Here is a 6,000-nt window from a genome sequence, read left to right as displayed (position 1 = left end):
CATGGATAAAAATCTTACCACAATTCCACTTATGTTTAAGCCAGAACAGTAGTTATCCTTGGGAAGGAGGCAAATGGAGGCTTCTGGAGTGCTGGTAATGGTTTTCTTCTCTGGCTGCTGGCTATATGGATGTGGTCTCTTTGTATTGTTTGACGAATCTTCTCACACTTTGGATGTGCATGTTTTTATATGAATGCTACGTATCAATAAAATCTTTACCAAAATAATAGAAAAACATTTGGAGGGGCGGGCCCGGTGGGGCAGCGGTTAAGTTCCCACGTTCCGCTTCTCGGCGGCCCGGGGTTCACTGGTTCGGATCCTGGGTGCAGTCATGGCACCGCTTGGCAAAAGGCATGCTGTGGTAGGCGTCCCACGTATAAAGTAGAGGAAGATGGGCATGGATGTTAGCTCAGGGACAATCTTCCTCAGCAGAAAGAGGAGGATGGGCAGTAGTTAGCTCAAGGCTAATCTTCCACAAAAAAAAAGAAAAGAAAAAAAACATTTGGAGTAATAGAAAGCTACTTGAAAGTAACATATGCTCAGTGAGACTTTTTTGAGTAATACTTTATATATTGCCTTACTTTAAAAATTATTGAGCGTGTAGTACACTTATCATCAGATAAAGTCAATGATGCTATTTTTATTTTGGCTGTGGTACTTCTAAATATCTCTGTTTCAGCAACTTGTCAGAAAAAACCTTGTCTCGTCCTTCAATAGAACAAATACTGTGGATTCTTCACAAATTAAGGTTGATTCTAATTCCTCTTAAAAAGAAATAAAAACAGTGAGACATGAGTCTAAATTCAGCTGCAGAGAAAAATAAAAGCAAATGGGAAAGTATAGTGTGGAGATACGAGTTCAGACCCTAGAATTAATGTTTTGGTTCAAATCTCACCCACCCCCACGCCCTAGTTCTATGACCTTAGCAAGTCCCTTATGCCCCAAGCACCCTATTTAGGTGCTTGGCACAGGACCCCGTATGTGATACAAGCTCTAATACATACATACATAGCTAATATTACCCCCAAATTCTGAAAGGCAGAATGACAGAGCAACTACCCTTTAGATAGTAAAAGGTTATTTATGAAGGTAGTAAAAACATTGTGTTGGCATACAGACAAAGGGGCACACAGAGAAAAACCCTATTAAATGTCGTATTAGTTTGCCAGGACTGCCGTAACAAAATAACCGACTGGGGGGCTTAAACAACAGAGATTTTCTCAAAGTTGCGGAGGCTACAAGTCCAAGATCAAGGCATCAGCAGGTTCAGTTTCTCCTGACGCCTCTCTCCTTGGCTTGCAGATGGCTGCCTTCTTGCTGTGTCCTCACAAGTCTTTCCTCTGCACTCACACGTGTCCATCTTTCCTCTGCTTCTAAAGGCATCAGTCACATGGGATAAGGGCCCACCCACATGACCTCATTTTACCTTAAATACCTCCTTAAGGGCCCTCTTCTCCAAATACAGTCACCATTCTGAGGGACTGGAGTTAGGACTTCAACGTGTCACCGTGTGCAAAGAATGGAAGGAGTGCGGGACCGTTCAGTAACTGTGTGTGTGTGAGAGGAAGACTGGCTCTGAGCTAACTTCTGTTGCCAATCTTCCTCTGGTTTTTCTCCCCAAAGCTCCAGTGCATAGTTGTATTTCCTAGTTGTAAGTCCTTCCAGTTCTTCTATGTGGGATGCCGCCACAGCATGGCCTGACCAGTGGTGCATAGGTCCACACCCAGGATCCGAACCGGTGAACCCTGGGCCGCCAAAGCGGAGCACGCAAACTTAACAACTCAGCCACGGGGCCAGCACCCTTGTAATTTAATTTGGGATAATTTTCGGAGAATTGAAACAAGTTTAAACATAACCCTCTTCCTCCAAGTAACAGTCATAAATGTTCAATGGCTTTGTAGGAATCCCACTAGAAAAGAATCTGTAGAAGCATGTATGTATATTTTTAAAGATCGGCACCTGAGCTAACATCTGTTGCCAATCCTTTTTCTTCTTCTTCTCCCCAAAGCCCCCCCAGTACATAGCTGTATATCCTAGCTGTACGTCCTCCTGGCTCTGCCATGTGGGACGCCACCTCAGCGTGGCCCAAGGAGCTGTGCCAGGTCCGAACCCAGGATCAGAACTGGCGAAACCCTGGGCTGCCAAAACGGAGCCTGTGAACTTAAGCACTCGGCCACGGGGCCCACCCCAAAACTATAGAAATATTTATCAAATTTCTACAGAAGGAGAAAAAGCAGGAGTTCCTAAAAAGCAGGGGCTTAAACGTAAGGGGGTGGGGAGGTAAGGGGGACAAATTTCTCATATGCAAAAAAAAAACCTGAGAAGGGCTGGAAAATATTGGTTATAATAGACAACTGTTTGTTACAGAACGCTTATGGAGATGACAAAAATCCTTATCTTCTGAGTTGAAAGAAGTAATGGTGAGAATGAATGCAAAAAAGTGTAAAGGCATTTTACAAAAACGCGAAGCGAAGCAGGAAAACATTCAATATCATTCATAATCGAAGCAGCACGTTTTCAAAGGCCTGCGCAGGTGTGTGTTTAAAACCCTTGCAGACAGCTAGAGTCTGTTACTGCTAAGGGGTGAAGAAACCGCATGAGGCAAATCCACTCCAACGTTGTGTCTGAAGCCACACAGCCCTTGGCAACCTCTCCCCCAGAATTCTGCTTCCTGAAAGGGGACGCAGCAACGGGTGGGAGCTGGTTTGCACAAACCGCCCACAGCATTGTAAAGGGTAAGGGGAAAGCCACCCAGCCTTGCAGGCCTCAGGGGAGAAGGAGGCAGCGGGCTCGGCAGCAGGACACCCCCTCTCCACGGCTGGATCCAGGCACCAGCAGAATGACTGCCGGCAGCCTCAGCCTGCGTGTTGGAACACCCGCCGCTGCGCACGGAGGGAGGTTCCACTCCAAGAAGAAAAGGCACACTCGCTGCCATCCTCAGGGGCCAAACCCCCGGCTTCGGCTTCGGAAGGGTGGCCCTCAGAGGGGAAGCACCGGTATTACCCACGAGCTCGTCAGCTGTGCGAATTCATGGGCCCAGGGTACGGAATCGGCGTCACGGAGCAGCAGCCTAGGAGACCGTGTTAGCAAGCTCTCAAGGTGCGTCTGGCCCCTTTTAAAGTCTGAGAACGAATGATGCAGAAAACCCAAAGCAGACTGCCCCTGCGTCTCTGCCCCGGTACCTGAGGGCCTGACTCTGACCATAAAAGCATCACGGGGTTAGGAGTTTCAAAACAGCAGAAACCAAGAGGAGAAAAACAACTAGAACCACTACCTATCAGCCTCTTACCCCGCCACGTCAGGACGTGAATGAACAGAGTCAGTCTTTCATAAATTCGTTAGTTGTAAGTGAGCAAAGAGCAAAAGGGAAGCTCATTTCTTTACTAGAATGACACTACAAACTCACGTTCGCATCAAAATAATGGAGCCACTACCGGAAGAGACGCAGGCCAGAAGGCTGGAGAGGTCGCGTACACCTGCTTCTCCGAAGGGATCCAGCAAAAGCAGGCCTGTTCCCACAAGGCTCCCGGCAGCGCTCAGGCGACAAGATGCGCGGGAGGCTGCGGCCGCGGCGCCCGGGCCTTCAAGAACGCCTCCAGCTGCTCCATCTTCTCCCCTGGAGGAGGGAAAGCGCTCGGGGCTGTCCACCCCTCCGTCCTTGGGGCGGAGGGGGCGGTGGAGCCGCAGCACGCTCGCTCAGGGCAGAGGGTCGAACCAGGGGTGTGGACACCACGGCCTCAGCAGGCTGAGGCTGGCCGGGGCGGCGCGGGGCCAGGGCGCGCGCGGTCCCGGCGCAGGTGCCCCAGGGCCCGCTCGGCCTCCGCTCGCCCAGGGCCGCCCAGCGGCGGCGCGCCGCGCCCGGAGCTGGAAGCCGCGGGAAGCTCCGGGCGGCTCCGAGAGGCCGTCGGGAAGCCAGGTGCGGCCCAGCGGCCGGCCCGCGGCGCCCCCCTCCCGCAGGGCTCACGGACCCTCACCTCGGGCGCGCCGTTCCCAGTGCCAGGCCGCGAGGCTCCGCAGGACGCCCTTCACCCGAGTTTGTCCGTGGGGCTGTCCAAAGACGCTGACTTCGACCGCGCCGCCGGGTTCGACCGCGCGCACCGTCAGCAGCACCTGGCTCCTCCACTCCGTCTCGGGGACGGCGGCTCGGTCGGGGCCTAGGCGGGAAGAGAGCGCCGCTGAGGGGCGCGCGGAAGGGCGAGGGGAGCCGGCCCGGCCTCGGGGAAGGCTGCCGGGGCCGGAAGAGCTGCAAGCCGCGCCCCGGGGCTGCACACGCGGCCCGCGAGCCCGCCCGGCCGAGACACTGTGGGGAGCTGCTCCGCTGGGCTGCCCTCCCAGCGCGGACGCCGTCCCGCCGGCAGCGCGGGGCCGCTCACCGAAGACGCAGCCGGCCAGCCGAGCCTCCAGGTAGCACGCCGACGGGCAGCTCAGCTCCCGCGCGGGAAACCACCACGGCCGGGGCCGAGCCCGCGGGGTCGGAGGCGTTCGCCGCAGCAGCCCGGCCAGGGCCTCAGCAGGCGTCCGCCCCTCCCCGCGGGCCCTCGCAGCCGCTGCCGCGTCCACCGCGCGAGCACAGCGACCCAGGGGCAGGCCGACCCGCCGCCCCGCGCCCCGCACCCCGCACCCCGGGAGGCCAGTGGCCAGGGCCCTTCTCTGTTGCCGCCGGGCCCCGCCCCTCCGCCGGGCCCTCCCCCGTCCAAAGGACGGGCCCCGCCCCTCCCGCCGGGCCCGCCCCCGCCCACTCGACGGGCCCCGCCCCTCCCACCGCCCCCTCCGCTCGACGGGCCGCCCCTTGACCTGGGCGCCTGGCCCCAGGCCCAAGTCGCGGGCGTCCTGCCCCTCCTGTCGCTGGGCCTGGGCCGTCCTCTGTGACCTGGAGCTGCTGTGTGTTTGAGCTCCTGCCGGGTCTCGGAGGCCGTCGGTGGCCGTCTGCTCCAAATGGGCCGTCGCTTAGCTTCGGAGGCCCTGCCGCTGAGCGCGGCTGGTCCAGTGGGGCGGTCGCTCGCGCCCTCGTGGCCGGGCGTCGCTGGGATGCCCGTCGAGGCTTCGCGTCCCCCCTGGGCGGGCGGGGAGGCCTGCTCGCGGGGTTTCCATTTTGTCTCTTGCGCTCCCCGTTGTCTTCTGACTCGCTGGTTGGCTAGGACTTTAAATTAGCCGTTCAAGCAAGTGCGCCGTGTTTTAAAATGTAAACAGCGGAGCGGTCAGTACAGAAAACTTAGCAAGTACGGACAAATCCCACCTGTTTCCAATATCCTAAGACTAGTGTTGATGCGCGTTTCTTTCCAATGTTCTTAATTTTAATTAAAAATTTAAATTATTAAAGATTTCACACATTCAAAAGAAGTTACGTAACAAACACCCATGTACCACCCTCCCCCATTTGCCTCACTTCTCTCTCCTTTCTGTTTTGGTGAGGAAGATTGGCCCTGAGCTAACATCTGTGGCAGTCTTGCTCCACTCTGTATAGGGATGCCACCACAGCGTGGGTTGATGAGCGGTGGGTGTGTCCGCACCAGGGACCTGAACCAGCGAACCCTGGGCGGCTGAAGAGGAGCATGGGAACATAACCACCCTGCCGCCGGGATGGCCCCATCGCGTCTGGCTTGCTTGAAATAGGTATCAGTAAAGCATCCTTTCTTTCCCTCCCCATGGGAAATCATTGTCCTGAAGCTGGTGTGTATCATCCCACGCGTGTTCTCAGACTTTTTCTAGTGAATTTGTAGAAATAGTGTTTGCTAGCTGTTTTAGAATAGATAGCATCTGCTGTGCTGTGCAAACTTTGTTCTTCCAGTTAGCTATAATGTGTTTGCTTTTAAAAATCTTTTTAAGGGTACATTCCGATCATTTTCATAAGGGGGTTGGTGTTAATATGCTGAATTTCCTCATCCTCATCCACATCACCTAAGCGTCAACAGATATCAGTAGATAATCTCTGAGAGGAGAAATTGAATCTAACTTTAGTGGATATTTTTATTTCTTCAATTTAATTTAAAAAATCGACGT

Source organism: Equus quagga, unplaced genomic scaffold (genome assembly GCF_021613505.1).
Source record: "Equus quagga isolate Etosha38 unplaced genomic scaffold, UCLA_HA_Equagga_1.0 HiC_scaffold_367_RagTag, whole genome shotgun sequence".
Lineage (NCBI taxonomy): Eukaryota > Metazoa > Chordata > Mammalia > Perissodactyla > Equidae > Equus > Equus quagga.
Note: the sequence above shows the minus strand (reverse complement) of the source record.